The sequence below is a fragment of the Peromyscus maniculatus genome, chromosome 11, assembly GCF_049852395.1.
Source record: "Peromyscus maniculatus bairdii isolate BWxNUB_F1_BW_parent chromosome 11, HU_Pman_BW_mat_3.1, whole genome shotgun sequence".
Classification (NCBI taxonomy): domain Eukaryota; kingdom Metazoa; phylum Chordata; class Mammalia; order Rodentia; family Cricetidae; genus Peromyscus; species Peromyscus maniculatus.
This window is the reverse complement of record NC_134862.1, coordinates 90,295,920-90,316,189: the sequence shown is the minus strand read 5'-3', so window position 1 is coordinate 90,316,189 and position 20,270 is coordinate 90,295,920. Positions and strand designations below refer to the sequence as shown.

General features: G+C 44.6%; 1 protein-coding gene across 3 annotated transcripts in view; it reads right to left on the bottom strand.

Annotated features, from left to right (window-relative positions):
- Positions 1 to 931, bottom strand: part of Dnah14 (dynein axonemal heavy chain 14) — a 226,721-nt gene extending 225,790 nt beyond the window's left edge. For all 3 annotated transcript variants that reach the window (XR_013043464.1, XM_042258740.2, XM_076548104.1), the window contains exon 1: positions 726 to 931. The gene's annotated coding sequence lies outside the window, so the exon portion shown is untranslated. The remainder of the gene's footprint in view (positions 1 to 725) is intronic.
- Positions 932 to 20,270: the final 19,339 nt, after the last annotated feature.

Below are 20,270 nucleotides of genomic sequence, written 5' to 3'. Positions count from 1 at the left end.
TTTATCACCACACAACTACTGTGTCCCAGGGTACTGAGCCAGAATTTATAGTGTCTGAGGTAAATAGTACAGAAACCATGTGATATCTGTGCACATAAACCCTGTCACAGTTAACTCCCGTTGTGAACTCGACACCCGGGGGAGGGGGAATCTCAGAAGAGGAACTTCTCCCATTGGACTGTCCTGGGGATCTATGTGGGGGCATTTTCTTGACTGCCAACTGCTGCAGGACATCCCTAAAAGGCTGGGGACCACTGTGAGCAGAGCCATCCCTAGGCAGGAGGGCCTGGGCTGCAGAAGAGAGGAAGAGGAACAAGTCTTGAGGGACAAGCCAGGGCTCCTCCATGGTCTCCGCTTCAGTTCCCGCCTGCAGGCTCCTGCCTTGGTGTCTCGCCATGATATATATGTAAGCCAAAAAAACCCTTTCCTTCCCCAGGTTACTTTTGGGAGATGTTGTACCACAGTATCAGAGACGCGAGCTAGCACAAACCAGCGGGTGCATGATGATGTCAGACCGCGGTAAGGCTTCTCTGAGAGCACAGGCATCATTTATGTATGACTGGGAAAAACAAACTTTAAAATCTCAGTCCGGGGATGGTTCACTACCGCCCAGTTGATCAGAAGCAACTAGGAAACTCCTGCTCTGAAGAAGACGACGGGACGCCTGTGAGGATAATTCCCAAGGAGCCCGGGCACAAAGAGGCCCAGGTCAGATGCCCGTTTACCTCGTGGGCTGTGGCAGTGAAGGCCTCCTCCTCCTCCTCCTCTTCTTCCTCTTTCTCCTCCTGCCTCAGCACTGCACACCCCAGGAGCACCCAGGGCCAGGGGTCAGCGCCTACAGCTCCAGCCCCATCTCGCTAACGGTCAAGTGCCTCGTGCCTCAGGGAGCCAAGACCTAAAGAGCCGCAGGCCTGCAGGCCACTCACGCAGTGGTTGCTAGGGGCGGGAGCTGGGGCAAACGTGGGACCGAGTGGGTACCGGAAGTGCCCAAGCGTGGGGGGGGGGGCAGTGGACCCCTCTCATTTCAGATTAGACCTCTGGCAGCCCATAGCAGAGCCCAGTTGGGGGAGATACCCATGGCTGTGAATAGTAGAATCTGAGAGTTTGAAAGGGGAACTTCCATTTTTGATTTTCACAGCCTGTGACATGATTCAGTGTTTTAAAACCCTGTTATTTGCCAAGCCTGGTGTTAAATCGTACGAGGCTAAGGAGAGAGGATCACAAATGTGAGCACCAGCCTGGGGTGACATCAGTGAGACCCTATCTCAAACAAAACAGCCTCAAGAGATTAATAAAAGGCAATGTACACGCAATGGAGTGGATCCAAGAGGCATAGGAATTCCAGGATAAAAAAGATTACATATACATGGGAATACTCATTTACATGTCTTACACAATTTTACTGATTGTTCTATATTTCACTCACCCAACTATTTATTGAGGACTTACTATGTCCAGGCATGGATGTAGGCCCTCAAAACACACAGGTCCCTTCATATTTATTAGTAGGACAACGACAGAGAAACCACATAGGGATGTGTTTGGCTCAGCCTGGGCTACCAAGTGAGTTCCAGGAAAGGCACAAAGCTACACAGAGAAACCCTGTCTCGAAAAAACCAAAAAAAAAAAAAAAAAAACCAAAAAAAAAAGACGACTAATGGGGGGAAATAGCTTCCAATTTTTAATACTCATATGACTGAGGATATGATCATTCCAATGTCACATTTGATTGTGAGTTTTGAATCTTTGGGAAGCTATTTGGTAACAGGGTCTAGGAGTTGGAGGTGGGGGAACATCATTTTCAAAGGGAAAATTATTTTTAAAATATTGTATGTCAACAATCATATCTATTTAATAGAGCTAGCCAGAAAACTGAGTCACATTTTAGTAAAACACGAGTCAACAGAGTATATCTTAGCAAGACAAGATAAATAAACAAGAGACAGGCCATGAAGAGTTTCCCTGGGGCCAGGTTTTCCTCCAATTATCATTGTCTCAGCAAACCATACTTCAATTTGTTTAAGCCAGAATCGTGAGATTCAACCTCAACATTTGCCTCTCCCTCACCTCCCATGCCCGTTTCAACTGTCACAACCCTGTGGATTCTTTGCAAAGCTGTGTTTAGTCTGCCCTACTTTTCTCTGTCTTCACTCTGCTTGCAGGCAAAGCAATGGGTTTTGAAATTAGATCCAGGACTTCTGGGTATGAGGTGCAGAATTTCAGAACTGTAAGAGTAGTGATGCTTTGAAAGATTCCTATCGTGGATTTAGATCTTCCTCTGTACCCTTGACGAACAGCATGAAGGGTTACTGTTGCTAACCCTCCTTGCTATATCTCCCTTTATCTGCTTTCCAAGAGAAAGACAAGCCCTCAGTCATTTAGACCACTATCCCAGAGTTGTGCACAAGTGCTAAAAATCTACACAAACTGTGTCTTAGTGACTGTCAACTTGACACAACCAAAAGTCAACTGAGAAGATAGGAGCTCAAGAAGAACTGCCCCCATCGGATTGATCTGTGACAATGTCTGGGAGAGATTGGTTTGATCAAAGGTTGATATGGGAGGGCCCAGTCCACTGTGGGTGGCATTATCCCTAGGCAAGTAGGTCAGTAAAAACTAACCAGGACACAAACTGGTGAAATTTTTCAGTTGCTCATCACACATGGTCCCAGCTAAATGCAAACAAGACAAACAGAGCTCTGGCCTCTTGTTTCAGCTCTTATATAATGACAGTGACTAATTCCCTGCTTGTGGCAAAGTTAGAGCTATTTTCCTTACATTTATAGCCTTGGGGGAGGGGGGAGCAATTTCACTGTCTCCAATGGCTCAGAATCATAGCACAAATGTACTCTAACGTGTTCCTAAATGTAAGAACGCTATGATGTGCTTAGGGGGAAATATGGTATTGGGTAAGCTTTGCTAAAGCATGTGTGATAGCACTGCTGGCAGTGAGTTCAAAGTTAATACAGCAAATATACAAGTAAGTGTATTTAAACAGAAACACACATAAAACAAGCATGCATTGATCAGCTCATTCAAATGTGTTGACCAAAGCCCCTGGGAACCTAATCATGTATATCCTAATTCAGTGTGTGCTGTGGCCTTACAGAGTACTCATGTACATGAACAGCAAGAACCGACTGTCTACAGAGTCAAACATGTGGGATTGAGTTTCCTTTCTTCTCTGAAAATATTAGGACCTGAAGGGTTGTTTCAACCTTTCCCAATCCTCCATTCTTAAAACATTGCAGGAAGACCTAGCAGAATTACCAGGTGGTAGATTATCAAAATATTTTGTGATAAAATATGATTTGGGCTTTTCACATGGCTCAGAGGCTCAAAGAATCAGTACAACAAACCTTTTTATTTTTACCTGTTATATTTTTACGAGTGTAGTTTTCATCTCTTTTATCTATAAAATGGAAAATAGAATTGTTGCTGAACGCTTTCTTACTCTATCAGTAATTCAGAAAAGTCACGTTCATCACATTCATCCATAGAGACAAGAACTACTTGACAAAACACACTATTTACATAGCAAATCAATATTGTTTTATTTACTAATATTTATAAAAACTCTATTATATTTGTGTCATTTTGATCCACTATATACTAATAATAAGTGTGATGACAACTCAAGTTGTGTTAGATTTCCATATTTTGGGTAATTTATACATACATGCTCTGGTTGCAGAGACACATACTAGGTCAACCAATAAAAAACGTGATAATACAATAAATTAAGATGAAACTCTCAGGAACATGGTATTGAGTTGAGAGAAAATAAATAATATATAAGCTTCCTACTGTTTAAGAAGGGCTTATTTCCCAAATTTTAAAATTAATAGTATAGTAGTAATAGTACATTATATGGTGTTCAGATTTCTATCTTTTAAATGAGTTTAATAGCAATCTCCAACTCACAGTGTTTGAGCTAACTTTTAGGGTGCAAAAGCAGTAAGCATTAACTAAAAATTGTACTCCAGGGGTAGAAAAGATGGCTCAGTGGCTAAAAGCACTGAGTGTTCTTGCAAAGTCCTCGGATTCAGTTTCCACCACCCACATGGTAGCTCACAACTGTCTGTGACTCCTGTTCTAGGGGATCAGATGCCCTCTTGTGGCTTATGCATACACAATGTGCTTAAATACACTCAGGCAAAACATACACATAGAATCATACTTAAAATAATAATAAACAATATTTTAAAAGGTACATTAAGGGATAAATCAGTAAATACTTAAGAAAGTTGGAAAATTGTTGGTTCTTTTATTTCTCAGGCTTCTGCGCTGTCTTCATATAATTGTCATTTGCTCTTCTACATCTGCCCTGGCCCCCCTTCTGTTGGCCTCACCTATGACCCTAGGATGCTCACTTCATATGAAATGTCAATAGCATCACATGCCTGTATTGTATGGAAGTGTCTTAGCTGAGACCCATGGTCTTAGTGATGGCTTGAGCCCAGTGTGGTCTCCTGAGTCATCCCATGCCAGCCCCCACCCAACCCACACCTACCCCCACCCACACCCCACAACCTGACCCCCACCCCCCACTTTATAAACTTCTCACATGGTGTCTCCGCTGCTTAGGCTGTTGTAATAGAATGCCACATAGCAGGTGGGTTAAACAATAGGCATTTCTTTCTCACAGCTCTGGAGGCTCGGAAGTTCGAGATCAAGGCGCTAGCAAATTTTGTGCCTGGCCAGGCCCACCTCCCTGCCTGTGGATGGTCGCCTGCCTTTGTAATTGGAGTTGAGATGGCCTTTCTTCCCAGAGCACAAAAAGAAAGCTCTGCGCTCCCCCCTCCCTGTTTCGTCTGTTGCTGCAGTTTTGATAGGAAAAGCTTATCTTGAACTCATCTAGCCACAGATGACCTTGAACCTCAGACCCTCCTGCCCCACCTCTCTCCCAGCGTGGTGCTGGCTGTCTGCTTTTTAATGCAATGCTTGGGACTCAACACAAGGCTTTGCAGGGTCCAGGCAAGCCCTCCACCAGCTGAGCCATGTCCCCAGCCCTTCTCTTTCTCTTCTTACACGGCCGCTGATCCCATGGGATCTCCACCCTCGTTGTCATTAAACCCCAATCGCCCCCTAAGGTCCCCAGTCCCTGATGCCATGATGTTAGGGGGCAGAGTTTCAGCAAATGCCTTTTTTAAAAAGGGAGGTGGGTCCCCTGCCCTACCCTGGCTGGCCTTGAACACCTGGGGCCCAACAATCTCATCTCCTTAGCTGTTCCTGCTCACACTGAGCCGGCTTATCAGTGTTAGCTCTTTTGCACATTTTTGTGGGAGGTTTCCTCCCCCTTCCCCCATTGGAAACGATAATCTTCTTAAATTGTTTTTAATCACTAATACACAGTAACAGAACAAAATGTTGTTTTCATATAGCATGTTGTGGTTTGAAAGAAAATGGCGGCCGGGCAGTGGTGGCGCACGCCTGTAATCCCAGCACTCGGGAGGCAGAGGCAGGTGGATCTCTGTGAGTTCCAGCCCAGCCTGGTCTACAGAGGGAGTTCCAGGGCAAGCTCCAAAGCTACACAGAGAAACCCTGCCTCGAAAAACCAAAAAAAAAAAGAAAGAAGTGTGTCACTGTGGAGGTAGACTTTGAGGTCTCCTATCCTCAAGCTAAATTTAGTATGGTCCACAGATTGCTTTTGCTGCCTGTGGATCAAGATGTAGAACTCTCAGCTCCTTCTCCAACACCATGTCGGTCTACATGCCAACCACCATGATGATAATGGACTAAACCTCTGAGCTATAAGCCAGCCCCAATTAATTTTTTTCATTTATAAGAGTTGTCATGGTATCTCTTCACAGCAGTAGAACTGCTAACTAAGTTAGAAGTTGGTACCAGGGACTGGGGTATTGCTGTGATAGGCTGGACCATATTTTTGTTTAGAGGAATATGGACTTAGGGACTGTGGATTAGAAAAGCAGTTGAATGCTTTAAGTGGGGATTAATGGGCCAGCCTAGTAGGAACATGGAAGACATTGGTGCTGAGTGTGATTTGAACTGTGGGGGCCTGGATCAAGAGGTTTCAGGAGGAGAATGCTAGTATGTTGCCTAGAGATCATTCTTGTGAAATTTTTGTGAACACTGTGGCTGCTTTTTGCTCTTGTCCAAAAAGTCTGCCTGATGCTAAAGTAAAGAGATTTGGATTAATTCCATTGGCAGAGGAAATCTCAAAACAGCCTAGTATAGGCTCTGTCATGTGGTTATTAGTGTTGACTCTAATGAAGATTGATAATGAGAAGGAGCAAGCTGAGCAAGGAAAAATATTTGAGGAGAAAAGGAGCACCAGGAAGTGGAATGGAGCTAAATCCTGTATTCAAGGAGATAAGCAGATTAAGAAATGGAATAAAGGCAGTGATGATCTCAGGGCAAGATCCCACCCAGCTAAGTTTCCAACATGTGAAAAGAATTTAAAGGAAAGCTTAGAGCCAGGTGTGGTGGGGCATACCTTCAACCCTAGCACTTGGAAGGCAGAGTCTGGCAGATCTCTGTGTTTGAGGCCAGCCTGGTCTGCAGAGCAAGTTCCAGGACAGCCAAGCTTAGGCAGTAAAGGAAAATATCGAAAACAGAAAGCTGGTGAAAATGTAATTGAAAGATCTCCGAGTTCAAAGCCAGCCTAGTGTACAGAGCAAGTTCCAGGACATCCAAGTTTAGGCAGTGAAGGAAAATATTGAAAACAGAAAGCTGATGAAGATGTAATTAAACAAAGGGGTCATGGTCCAGCCCCAGCAAGCAGCAGAATTTGACAGCTTCAGCCATGTGGTTCTGGCTTTAGAATCAAGCATAGAAGAAAGGGGTTATGAGATCTTCCTCTGCAACTAAGGAAAATCACTGAGGCCAGACATGTGTCAGAAGAGTTCCAGAATGGAGGCCTAGAGAGGCCATTGCATGAAGCTGTAAAGGTGAAGCCTGGATTGACTTGCAAACCCCAAAATATTCGAGTTGCCAGAGCTCTGGGATACCTGCTGAGGAAAGCTGCTAATAGGGAGTAGAATCAGACCAAGAAAAAGAAGTGTGTTGTGGTCAACAAAGGTGAAAGGAGTTGGAGACCTGAAGAACATTTTGACATCAGCCATGGAGATGCAGAGTTTGGAGTTTGCCCAGCTGGTTTTCCATCTTGCTTTGATCCAGTATTTTCTCACTATTCCCTTTCCTCCATTTTGGAATGGTGATGTATATCCTGTGTCATTATATATTGGAAATATGTAGTCTGCTTTTTTATTTTGATTTTATAGGGGATTACAGTTAAGAAATTATATGAATCTCAAAAGAGACTTTGAGCTTTAGACTTTTAAGTTTAAGACCGTTATAGACTATGGGAACTTTTGAAGTTGGACTGAATGCATTTTTGCATTATGATTTGGCTAAAAGCCTATGGGGATGCAAAGAGTAGAATGTGGTAGCTTGGATGTAATTGGCCCCCATAAGCTCATTGGGAGTGGCACTATTAGGAGGTGTGGCTTTTTTGGGGTAGGTGTGGCCTTGTTGGCGGAAGTGTGTCACTGTGTGTGTGGGCTTTGAGGTCTCCTATGCTCAAGCTATGTTCATTGTAAACACAATTCACTTCCTGTTGCCTTCAAGTCAAGATGTAGAACTCTCAAGCACCTTCTCCAGCACCATGTCTGTCTGTATGCCACCCACCATGATGATAATGGACTAAACCTCTGAACTATAAGCTGGCACCAATTGAATGTTTTCCTTTATAAGAATTGTCATGGTCATGGGGTCTCTTCATAGCAGTGGAAAAGCTAACTAAGTCACCTGTCATGGGTCTGTGAGGCAAGGAGGCATATGATGTTATTGACATTTCATGTAAAGCAAGCATCCTAGGACTGAGTGGAGCAAACAGAAGGAGGGGCAGGGTGGATGCAGAGGAAAAGTCACCAGCAAACCTTCCATTTCCTTCTCCACCCCGTCACTTTCCGCTCCGCTAATAATTCTACTTTCAAGCCATCTTTTTATCCCAAATAAGGAAAAGACGTATGACAAGTGTCTTTCGGAGTCTGGCTTATTTTGCCCAGCATGGCATCTTTCTTCCATCCACTTCCCTACAAATGTTATGATTCCTTTTGTCTGTCTGCTTGTGTTTGGGGAGTTGTTGTTTGCTTGGGTTTTTAAAGCAGTGTTTCAGTCCGAAGTTTGTCGGAAAATTAATATGCAGCCCAGGCTAATCTTGAACTCATGACCCTCCTGTTTTGGTATGCTAAACACTGAGATTATAGGTGTGTTGCACCATGTTCGGTCTTGATTTTATTTTTCTTTATAGCTAAATGGTACTGTGTGTGTGTGTGTGTGTGTGTGTGTGTGTGTGTGTGTGTGTGTGTGTCTTAGATCTGTTAAGATGAGTACCTCTCTTCCAGTCAGCACTCTGATCAACCCACAAAATAGAAGTGCTCTCAAATGCTCAAGTGGAAAAGCCCCAGGTTACACTCTTTGCAACTTTAGCCATCTGCTCCAATACTTTCACTCCGTGTTTTTAATCACTGAACACAATCTGAAAAATCAAGTGGTTCCTCCTCCTGGTTTTAGCCTGTTTGCATTGTTGCAGACATAATTCCTACCCTCCACCAACAATAATTATAGTGTCCTAAAGTAAGCCTAATCACCATTAAAAATTATTTCTCCAGGGCTGGGGGTATCGTGCTCAATGGGGTGGGACTCACCTAGCATGTACCCAGTGTGAGCACCACAGATAGAAAGGTGGGGGAAGGGAGGGAGGGAGGAGGAAAGGGATGCATAAATACATAAGGGAATAATTTCTCTTAAGGAAATAATCTTCAAAACAGGAGCTCAAAAGTTAAAGCCATTGTTCTGCTCCTTTGCACCTTAGCTGCGGGCTCCTTGCCACTTGAAAACGGAATTATGAACTAAAATGTAGGTATTTTAGGTTATCTCAGTGCACACATGGCCAAAACCCTGACAGGTACCCAGACACTTCTAATTGACTAATCCATTCGTGGTTAATTCTAATTTGAATTTCAAAAATGTGAGTGATGGCTGAACTTGGAATATGTTTTTAAATCTTAATTGCTTAAATGCAAATTTGGAATGGGTTCACTGACAGTATTCATGAGCAATGGGTCTGAGTGCGTAGGAGCGCATTGCCCTCAAGTCTGGCATCTCAAATTAATATAACGCTGTGCTCAGGCAGCCAGCTTCCAGCCTATTTCAGGCTCATGGGAACTGCCTTCTATCATCCTTAGCACAGCCCCTCATAGTCATCAATATCTCTCAACTGAAAAGTATTACCCAAAGCAAAAGTTCGATGATTTCCAGAAGACTACTGAATATTTTAATTATGTGACAAAAAGTGAGCATTTGGGCATTTGATTCTTGTTTCCTTTTTTTCCTCCTTCCTTTCTTTTGACAGGCTCACTAGTCTACAGAGTATCTTGAATAAGTAGTTTAAGAAACTCAAACTTTTAAAAGCAGCTTGATATGGAAGAAATCTGATAGCACTTCTGAGTATAACTTTGTAAAAAGATAAGAAGAATGTCATTGGCACAGCATTGCTTCAAGTTCGAAGGAGACACTGGATAGGGCTCTCACTGAATTCTTATGGACATAATGGTGGATGCCAGCCTTAGGAAGCTGAATCTCCCTGAGTGGAAATCAAGGTACCCAAAAGTTATAGCCTTCCTCTGTCTCTTGCTGCGTCTGATGTCTGCTGACATCCCTTGGCTTGTGGTTACATCTCTCCAGTCTCTTTCTCTATGGTCACATCACACCCCACCTTTCTGTCTGTTGAATTTCTCTCCTCTCTCTCAAGAGAACACGAATCCATTTAGGGCTCTCCAATCGTTATGGTTTGAATTTGGTGTGTGGATTTAGCTTTATCTGTTGCAGCCATCTTGTGCCATGATTCTCCCTGAGTGACCCTGGCCAGTTTCCCAGCATGCTAGAGACAAACAAAGCCATGTGGAATAATATGCTTGAAGCCTTTAATATAACCCTAACATAAGCCAGGTACACTCTAGCTTAGAAGAAATCACTTTTTTTTCATGACCACTTCATAACCACTCTACTTCTGACTCCACTTGGTCAGAAGGACCTCAATATCTTCACTCTGGGTGACCCTGGCTCTGTCCTCTCTGCCTTTGGTCTCACAGAGTATAAGGGCCAGTGACTTTTTTGAAAACTTATTTTTAGTTCTCAATTTTTTCAGTATAACATTTAAGATGATTACATATTATATATATATAATATATATATTTATTATATATAATAATATATGTTATATAATAATAATAATAATAATAATAATAATAATAATGCACCCCTCTACTGACGATGGAATGTGAATTTTTGGCTGAAATACACATCCCTGAGCACCACAGCATCCCACCTTCTAAAAGCGAAGAGGAAGCACGATGCCCCAAAGTCAGGAAGGGGCTCTCTGTGCAGCACAGACGGACTAGAAAGCCGTGCAATTATTCACATTCTGGGCCACAATCACTTTGTGCTTCAGGCACATTGAAGACCTCTTTCCCTGTCCCCACAGATCCACTCAGAGACTGCCCCTGCTGTGACAGCAAGGAGCCTGCAGCAGCTCAGACAGACTAGGACACACGGCAATGTCCCATCTTAGAAGTACAGTGGGCAGGGTCAGGAAAGAGTAGGCCCTGGGATCTGGATGTATTGAGCAGTGGTTTCTATTCCGTACAGTGGAGCTTAGACTGTGAAAAGCTATACAATGAAATTCTATTCAGTTATAAAGAAAAATGAAATCTGCAGGCAAATGGATGGAACTAGAAAGCATTACACTGAGTGAGTTCTGAATTTTTGGATGTGAAGTAACTATAAAAGCCAGGAATGTGGAAAGAGACTGCAGGTGGAGAAAAAGAGAAGAAGCTTTATTGAGGGGGCTACGAGGACACAGGCCCTGTGAAGGAGGACATGGAGAAGGGGCAGATGCTTTATCTGAGGAGGGAGAATATCTGCACTGGGTGACGACGCCCCCCTGCAAGAGCCATGGACTAACAAAACCTCCAGTGCGGGGCATGGAACACTTTCCCTTGGGTCGTTGGTCAGGGGTGTCTAAGTGACCCCCGACAATACAGGCTATTGCCGGTGTCCTTGGTTGCCTCCCAGAACTTGAAGGTGAGACAGCAAACATTTCAGACACAGGACTTGAAGAGACTGAGCTGGAAGTAGCACTCATAAGATACTCAGGCGCTGCATGAGCTGCCAAGGAGGGAAGCCATCAGCAGCCCTACCCGGGTGTAAGGCCTGCGAGTCACGATGACCAGCCAGGACACCCCCAGTGCCACTGTCATTTGGGGGTGACCAGCAGCTGTCTAACCAAGCATGCACAGTGTCTGAGGGGCTCCTATGGGGGGGCGGGGTCTGGGGGATGAGGAGAGAAGAGAGAGATAGAGGGAGAGAGAAAGAGGGAGAGAGGGAGAGAGGAAGGAGAGAGAATAGATTAAGATGTAAGCAGAATCTAAAGCTAGCAAAATAAAAAAAAATTAAAAGAAATCAAGTATAATATTTTAGAACTTTAATCCACACAAGAGGCACCAAAGATCAAAATTATACTACAGGACCAAATGGGTGGGTGGTGTGGTGGTCTAAGCAAGCAGTCCCCGAGAGGAAAAGGTGAGAATGAGAAGGAATGAGATAGAAGGCTGGTCAAGGTAGAGAAGGCAAACCTATTTCTGCTCCTAGAGAACAATGTGGCAGGATGAAGTGCTGGCACTCGGCAGGGTCTATTTCAAGGAACTGAGACCCATATATCACATAGGGGCACTTTTTTTTTTTCCAAGCGATCATGTGACTTCCTTCAAATCCCTTTGCACTTTCTTTGCATTGTGGCAACTGTCCTGCTCTGTCATCTGCGGTCCTGCTCTGTCGTCTGCGGTCCTGCTCTGTCTGCGGTCCTGCTCTGTCTGCGGCCCTGCTCTGTCTGCGGTCCTGCTCTGTCTGCGGTCCTGCTCTGTCTGCGGTCCTGCTCTGTCTGCGGTCCTGCTCTGTCTGCTCTGTCTGCGGTCCTGCTCTGTCTGCGGTCCTGCTCTGTCTGCGGTCCTGCTCTGTCTGCTCTGTCTGCGGTCCTGCTCTGTCTGCGGTCCTGCTCTGTCTGCGGTCCTGCTAAGAGTGCTGGAACTGCTTGTAGTGCCAAGGTCCTGTTTCAGACACACAGCCTTTTGTTCGCCGTCATGTGACTTCAGAAGTCAACCTCTGAGCCTCCACTTTCATATCCACCTGAAGTGGCTTCTCATCTTAAAGGGTGACCAGAATTGGAACATAGACGGAAACCTCTGGAAAATGCCCCCTGACTTCAGTCTTTCTTCTCCACATGGCTCTCAGTATTTAAAGACAAAAAAGAGTTTATTTCCTTTATGTTTCTTCTAGCGCCTGGCAATTGCAGGCACTGAGGAAATATTTATCATCCACATCTCATCTAAAATAAAATATAGGCTGATAATCTAAATTTACCCAGATATTTACCTGAGGGACAATGGGCTCCACACAGACAGGAAGGGCAGAGGTGAGCAGACACATAATTCATTTGTTATTGCTATTTGTTTTGATATCGATATATTAAAAAAAGATAATAAATGCTGAGCCTTTTTTAGCCTTTTTAGCCTTTTCAATGATTTCTTTCCATTCTATATCACAGTGGAAACGCTTTGTCTGTAACTTGCCATTTTAAACTGTAATCCAAAATGGTGATTCATACAGTATTTTTTCACAGAGAAGAAACTGATTCAAGATGACAGAAGACAATTCCAGCAATTAACCCAGATGCCCAAACCAATAGTCCCTAAGCATTTAAGATGACTATAACCAGTAGAAATACACAATAATTAGGATTCTCAAAAGCGGGCAGGGAAGAGAGCTGGAAGAAGGACTCTTTGTAATATAGGAGAGAAAGGCTGGACGAAAGAGCACGCAGTTCAATACCTGAACACCTTCCAAAGTCACCTGCTTAGACACATTTCGTGGCTGTGACAAAAGGAAATGTCCCCATCTCAGCTACCCCTGTCTGTTCTTTCTTGGTGGCTACATCCTAAGTCAGTCATCCTTGGCCGGGTCACTTCCATAACATCAAGGCCTTTGACAGAAACACAGATAACACTCAGGTGCAAACGTCATGGTCCTAAGACAGGAACTTGTGCATATACATCGTTCCTTAAAGGCTTGGGGAGACTGAGCCCAGCCACCCACACAGGTGACCGACTCAGCGACACATCCCACTCTGTCTTTTGTGCCTCTCAGTCTTTCCCCACTACCCCAACCCCACCTCCATCTCAGGATCTGAGTTCTGGAGACCAACACTGAGGCAACTGTAAACTCACACACAAATGTGCAAAACGTCGGTTGTCATTCTCACTAAGGGGAGGATGTCTTCATTCCTCATTTGTTAGGCCCTGGTCATAAAGCAGGGGAATAGAGCAGAGTTACACTCCAAACGGCCTAGAGAAGGAAGAGGCAGTTTTCCTACAGTGTGAATCCCACTGAGGGAAAAAAGAATAAAAACAAGAAGAGGAGGGAGAGAGGAGAAAGATGGGACTATGGAAAAGGAGAGGGAGGAGAGGGAAGGATGGGGGAAGGTTAAGGGGAGGAGGAGGAAGAGGAGGAGGACCTGCTTGTGGTTTGTATCATCATGAATCCCTTCCATTGGTGAAGATCGTGCATAGTTTGCACATCACTGTAGAGCAGGGTGTTGAATAAGGTATTGCTGTATAACCCTGGTTCCCATGTGAAGCAACCAAGAAAGCTGGGAGTGGGGTGCATGTCTGTAATCCCAGCACTCAAGTCTGAGGCAGAGGGATGGACAGACTCCAGACCACGCTGGACCTCATAGCAATTTGGGATCCACTTGAGTTATATACAAATATCCTGTCTAAAATGAAAGTATGAGAGAGAGAGAGAGAGGGAGAGAGAGAGAGAGAGAGAGAGAGAGAGAGAGAGAGAGAGAGAGAGAGAGAGAGAGAGAGATCTGGAAGATGAAGGGGAGAGAGAACGCCTCAGGTGATTCTTATCACATTTCCACATTTCCATCTGGTAAAGACACAAAGGTTTGTACAAACTCTGGAGGCTGGTGATATGCCGAGACTGTGGAATTAGGATCCTGTGTGTTTGTGTGTTCCTGTGGATGCAGATGTGGAGGCACATGTGCAGATGTGGAGGCCAAGATGGTGACTGGCATCTTCAGCACCGTCTGCCTTGCTGGTAGAGAAATGGACTGGGTCTGAGGCTCACCAACTGGGCTACTTTGGCCCAGCAGACCCCAGGGATCCACCCGTCTCCTCCCTGCATCGGGGCTCACAAGCATGTGCCACCAAGCTCAACTCTTACTGTGTAGGTTCTGGGGGAGGTAGTTCAACTCCAGCCCTAAGGCTTGCACAGCAGGCGCCGCACCAGCAGAGCGATCAGCTAGGATCTGACAGCCACACAGTAAAGATGAGTCATGGCAGCACCAGGAAGCCACCACCCAGGGCCACCAGGAGCCCTTGGATTCACCTTTCTCCATTATGGGGTTTGTGGTTTTAACAGGAAGGGCAGGAGCCGCTTTGACTACAAAGCGCTGCCCTACCCTTGGCTATTTTTATGTCAATGTAACCTTGAGGTGAGAGAAGGGGAAAGACAGGATGATTAATGCATCTGAGGTAAATGGCGGTCCTGGAGCTGCACATAAGTACAAGGCTGTGATTTTCCTAACTTGATATTAGGACTAAGAAGTAGGGAGGCCCCCCCGCAGCTCCTCTGCAGGGTTAGGGGTGCTCTCCGGAGGTGTTTTCTACACATTGAACAGCAGACACTAAACCAGCGGAAGACAGGTGAGGGAAATGTCTTTTCTTGATGGTCGCCGTGACACACACCTCCAATCCCAGCACTTGGGAGGTGGAGGCAGGAGGGTCAGGAGTTCAAGGCCGGCCTTAAGTTTGAGGTGGCCTTCGCTACAGGAAATACTGGCTCAACAAAACCAAAACAGCTCTTCTCGCTCTCATGAAATTGCTAAATAAGATTTTGTACCCTTGCATCACAATTTGAGGATGCCTTCCCCCCACCCCCCACAAACAAACAAACAATATATTCTTGAAAGGATTGGTATCAGTTCAGGACATCCCAGAACCAAATTCTCAGCAAAAGGAGATTTATTTGCCCTGGAGGGACAAAGGGCAGTGGATAAGAGACAAAGACAGGAGACAGAGGATGAGGGAGAAGGGGAAGGGGATAGGGAGAGGGGAAAGGAGCATTTGTCTCAGAGGAACAGAGGGCTGCCTCTGGATAGAGAGGAGACAGACATGGCACATAGGAAAATGGCAGTTTATAAAGGTACAAGGGGAATCTCCATGTTAGGATGAGGTGTTTATTTTAATTGGGAATGTTAATTAAGGTAGCCCAAAGGAGCTTTTGATTGCTGGACTTCAATACTTTGATAGCTGGACCTTAGTGGTCAGCCTCAGGAAGAAGAGGCCAAATAAGGGAATAGACCTTGGTATCTAGCTTTAGGAATGTAAGCTAATGGTTTTTAGCAGGCAGAGGGAATCGGGGAGAAGGGCAAGGCCTGCCAGAACCATGTCTGCCATGCTTGGGCTGGCTGGAGTCCATTCAATACTTTTGGCCTCCACGGGCACCAGGCATGCATGATACGCAGACATACATGCAGACAAAACACCCATACACACAATATAATTACGTTAAAAACTTTAAATGATGGCTCTAGATGTCCAAGAGCTGGCATATGCTTGGACTCTTGTTGGATCACGTCGTACAGTACTGGCTTGCTAGAAGATACTGAATTTTGAGACTGGGCCAAAACAGAAAGAAAAGCCCACAGCAGGCACGTAGGGACCACCACTAAGAATGTCTCGATTTGTCTGGCAACCCTTTGCTAAGACTCTACAGAAGCAGGTGAGGAGAGTCTGCAATGTTGTACCATAATACAGGACATTCAGTTTTTGAAAAGGAATGAAATTGTGTCATTTTTAGGAAAATGGATGGAACAGGAGATCATCATGTTAATTGAAACAATTTTTTCTTTCATTTTCTTTTTCTGTCTCTTTTTTCAGATGCTAGCCAGAACTTAAACCTGCTTTCTCCGATACCCTAGGTTTCCTTACACTCTCTCAAGCTCTCCCTCTCCTGCCACATAGATGCTTGCCTGCCATGCTGGCTTGAATGGTGTGGCTTTCCCCTTCTCAATTCCATTCTCTTCCTCTGAGCAGCTGCTGATGTTTACAGCTTGTTTCTCTAACATCGGCTTTAGAAAATGCCTGGTCTCACCTCTGGAATTCCTCTCTCAAGTACAGCTGAGGCACCAGGATTTTTTTCAGAACTTTCTGGGTGATTCTAAAATACAAATGAAAAGTTTTTGCACCCTGATAAGCCTCTTCACCGACGACGCAGCAATCCAAATCAGACCAAATCAGATCGAATTAGCAAAAGCCCTGGTTTAATGGGTAAAGCGTTCCTGGGTGATTCTCTGGTCCCCCAGAGAGGAGACAGGATGAGAGATAGAAAAACCACGTGCCTGTTTTCTGGGGTGCAGTTTAAATACCCTATGGGAGTGGTCTTGAGCATCTCTTGGGGAGGAGCAATGTTTGGCCAGACTTTCTGAGGGGCAGGGTCTGGGCAGAGAGGTGGGGCTTCCACCAGAACAACAGAAGGGTTCAAGCACAGCTATAAAATTGGGAACCTCTCTGTGAAAACAGAAAATTATCTTGTAAGGGTTTCTAGCAGGAGATCTGCTGGCCAAGCACAGAGCTCCTTTGAGGTAGATTTCTCAGATGTGAGGCTCAGTGTAGATTAGGCAAATGGAGCCCTGGAGCCCAGATCTGTACGCCCAGCATCCATGTTCATGGGCCCACCATGTCTAAGAATTCACAATAGTAACAGTTATAATCATCTTTGTTTTCAGAAGACAAAATGACATTCTCTAGAGAGTGTGCCAGCTCAGTAAAAATGCCAGCAGCAAAGCTCTAAACCGTGAAGACTATAAATCTAGAGACAGCTGGAAATTTTATCTCCATGGTTTTTGAAAACTGCATAGCACTTGCAAAACCTGAAATGATTCCCAAGAAGCACAACCATTTAATTAGTTGAATTAAATCTAGCTGCTCATACCAATTACTTTAAAGAGGGAAAGGAAAACAAAGCATGTATTGTCACCAAACCCCAGGTCATAAAGCCTAGCTCTGGGTCCAAATGCTTGCCTACATTACGTAAAAGTGACATACTATATAAATTAAAAAATGAATGTATTTACAGGTTTGATCCAAACCAGGAAAGAGGCATCGTCAGCCTGTCTCAGTCTCGCCTGCAGCAATGCTAACAACACACAGAAAGATGAAGCCAACGCAGGAACCATGCATGTGTGAGGTTAGCTGTGTCCTGCACCCTAGCTGGGAGATGATGGTCTTTCTCCTGGATCATGCCATTTCCATGTCTAGCATGGTATTTCTTGCGAAGACCCCAGCTCCCTGGGCTCCTGCTACAATAGGAAGAAATATTGAGCCAGACAGACATAGTGGTACACCCCTTTGATCCCAGCACTTTGAGGGAAGAGACAGAAAGATCAAGGCTAGCCTGGGCTACATTGTAAGTACCTATTTCAAGATGATGCCCCAAATTTCCCTTGCAGCACTGACGGCAGGCAGGCTATTTATTACCCTCTAAGAGACTTGTCTAGAGAGAGAGGAAAAGAACAAAGAAAATAAAGAAAAGGTAATTTGTAAGATAATTTCCTGTGCTTTATAATGTCTCTTGTAGGTCATTGGATTGCTTCAGAAAACTAAGCCTTATTGTTAAAGTGTTCTGTTTTTGGTTTTTTTTTTTACAATGGTATAAACTTTTCTGTATTTGCCTTGTTTTATAATGACATGTGCTCTCCTGAGTGCTATGCCTTTTGACGTTTTTAAATAAACTTTCCCAAATCAGAGTCTGAATTGTGTCTTTTGGACTTAAAACTAACTTTAGGATATTCCAGAAAGTCCCTGAAACATCCAAACAGATCTGCAAAAGAGGGACGTTAAACTAATTGGTCTCAGTGTGCTAAAATTATATGTGGGAAGCACTGTCAAGCAGGAAATGTATTAACAATTGTAATACACTTGCACGTATCTATTACCATGCTGTGTCCTAAAAATCATATGAAGCTCCTAGACATCTGATACAGTCTCCATTTTCAGAGTGTGCAATTGTGTGAACATTGCCATCAGATGTTTAATTGTGATCATTTAAAATCTTTGCATCCAACGACAGCTACTGCTTTACTGGGATGTTTTTAGAAGAGCTTTGTCAGGAAAGTTATCTTTCCGGTGTTCTCAGACTCAAAGGCATTCAGAAGGGGGACTCTAACAGGACAGGGTGGTGATGAATGAAGATCACGCTGCTGGACTGTGTGAGAAATCAGGAAAGTCTGATGAAGACTTAGATAGGTTTGTAACCTGCTGACTGACAGGTCTCAGATGTGGGGCTCAAGAGAGACACTGAGGTGGGTTGCTGCAGGGTAAGAAATTGCTAGAAGAGTTATTAATGCCATGGACAGACAGACAAGTAGGCAGGCAGGCAGGCAGACAGACCGACGACCAACATCATGGCAAGGCTTCTTAGGAGAATTCAGACCTCAGTACCAGAGAGCATGGTGGGGCCTCTGAAGAGGTATCAAGCCAACGTGGCAAAGACAAGGTCCCTTTGAGAAAAGGGGAAAGTTTCTCAGCTAGAGCCTACAGCTGGGCTCTCTGATTCCCCAGGTGGCAGGGAAGGGGTGTGTGTATTACCATCAGTAGCCCTTTGATAATGCCTGTATTAGTCAGGTTCTAAAAGGAACAGAAAGTGTGTAAGTGTGTGTGTGTGTGTGTGTGTGTGTGTGTGTGTGTGTGTGTGTGTGTGTGTGTACATATATGTATCACAAATATATGTATGGGATTTATTGGAATTGTTTATAGGCTACGGTCCAGGTAGTCCAACAATCACTGTGCCCAGTTCTTGACACCAGACACTGGCCCACTTATGTTGGGAGCACAGAGGTCCTTGCACTCACAGATAGGCACTAGAGAAACCAGGAATGCTGAACATGCAGAGCTGTCTCTTCAGGGCTGTATAACCTGTATTCCACCCAGAAGGCTAGAAACAGAGATGGTTGATAGCCTAGGTGACCTCTACGCTATCTGTATGGCCCCACCAGATCGTCCCTTAGGCCCTTAAGATACACATGCAGCCTATCTCTAGAACCCATCTTCATGGAAGAAGTGACAGGGACTTTCAGAAGAGTTTCCACGTAATTATGCTTTACTGTGCACAAAGGATGATGTTACACTGGGAAACTTTTTTTTTTTCCAAATTGTACTGAACTTAAATGAGCCTAAAAATAAACTGCCCGTGTCAGATTCTAGAAGTTTGAACCAACACAGGCTACTGAGGCTTGTTGAACTGCATACTTCCTTCTTATCTCAGGAGGACTGTTACTCTGCTGGCTTTGGTATTTGCAGAGATCCTCATACAACTAGATTGACTCATGTTTCGGATAGTTTGGAATGTTAGGTCTCTCCCCTGGCCAGAGAAAGAGCTTTCTTTAATGGATCTCCACAGAGCTCCCATCAAGGCTACTGAAACACCATGTGACTAATTCCCTACTGCTTGTTCCTGGTTATTATTAGAATCCACACCAGACTGCTGCTCACAATACATCATCATGTCCGCCCCCCCCCCCTGCTGTTCACGGATGCTGACAGGCACCATATCGAACACTGTGGATCTCTAGCTAGTAGACTTCCAGGTGAGATTTCTGACTTGGGAAATTGCCTTTACAGGCTTGGTCCTGCAGCCTGAATCTTAACAGGTCTTATTAATAAAATCAAACCTGAGGCCAATTATTGGGGTGAATGTTGGTTGATCAGAGAAGCAGAACAAGCCACAGCCAACCTCACCTGGCCAACTTCTCAGCTGATCCTGTTTCCCCAGACTGGAAGCCTCTGAGTCCTCATCCAAATGACCAACAACTCTCCAGGAATCCTCCCATACCCCAACACAGGACTGACCAGGGAATCACCCCTCAGGAGGGTGGTTTTATGAAGCCATGCTAAAGAGATGGGAGGAATAATTATCCCTTTAATGAGATAATGCACTTTCCCTTCCCGGAATTCCTACCCTCTCTGGTGCAGTGGTACACAGAGTTGCAGCCACACAGCTTCCTAAGCCTGCTTTTCTGAATTACTCAGAAAAGTGTGGGTTTTTTTCTTTTCTCCTTTGTGACTCTTTTCTAAGCATGCTTTCTGTAAGGATTCTGTCCTTAATTATGTCACCAGCCTGCG